Source organism: Microtus ochrogaster, chromosome 18 (assembly GCF_000317375.1).
Source record: "Microtus ochrogaster isolate Prairie Vole_2 chromosome 18, MicOch1.0, whole genome shotgun sequence".
Lineage (NCBI taxonomy): Eukaryota > Metazoa > Chordata > Mammalia > Rodentia > Cricetidae > Microtus > Microtus ochrogaster.
This window is the reverse complement of record NC_022020.1, coordinates 25844168-25844939: the sequence shown is the minus strand read 5'-3', so window position 1 is coordinate 25844939 and position 772 is coordinate 25844168.

The window sequence follows — 772 nt, the reverse complement described above, 5'->3', positions numbered from 1 at the left end:
TGAACTTTCCTCTTAGCACTGCTTTCATAGTGCCCCATAGGTTTGAGTACATTGGGCCTTCATTTTCATTGAATTCTAGGAAGTCTTTAATTTTTTCTTTATTTCTTCCTTGACCCAGGAGTGGTTCACTTGAGTACTGTTCAATTTCCATGAGTTTATAGGTTTTCTGCAATTAGTGTTGATGTTCAATTATGACTTTAAACCATGGTGATCTGATATGATATGAGGGTTATTCCATTTTTTTGTTATGTGATAAGGTTTGCTTTGTTACTGAGTAAGTGGTCAATTTTAGAGAAGGTTCTATGATGTTCTGAGAAGAATGTGTATTCTTTTGTGTTTGGGTGGAATGATCTATAGATGTCTGTTAAGTCCACTTGAATCATGACATGTTAGTTCTTTTATTTCTCTGTTAAGTTTCTTCCTGGTTGACCTGCCCATTGGGGAGAGTGGGGCACTGAAGTCTCCTACTATTAGTGTGTGGGGTTTGATGTGAGATTTAAGCTTTATTAATGTTTCTTTTACATATGTGAGTGCTCTTGTATTTGGGGGATAGATGTTCAGGATTGAAACTTCATCTTGATGGATTGTTTCTGTGATGAGTATAAAGTATCCTTCTCCATCTTTTCTGATTAATTTAGTTTGAAGTCTACTTTGTTAAATATTAGCATAGCTACACTTGCTTGTTTCTTAGGTCCATTTGATTGGAAAATCTTATCCCCACCCTTTACCCTGAGGTAGTGTCTGTCTTTGAGTTTGAGGTGTGTTTCTTGCA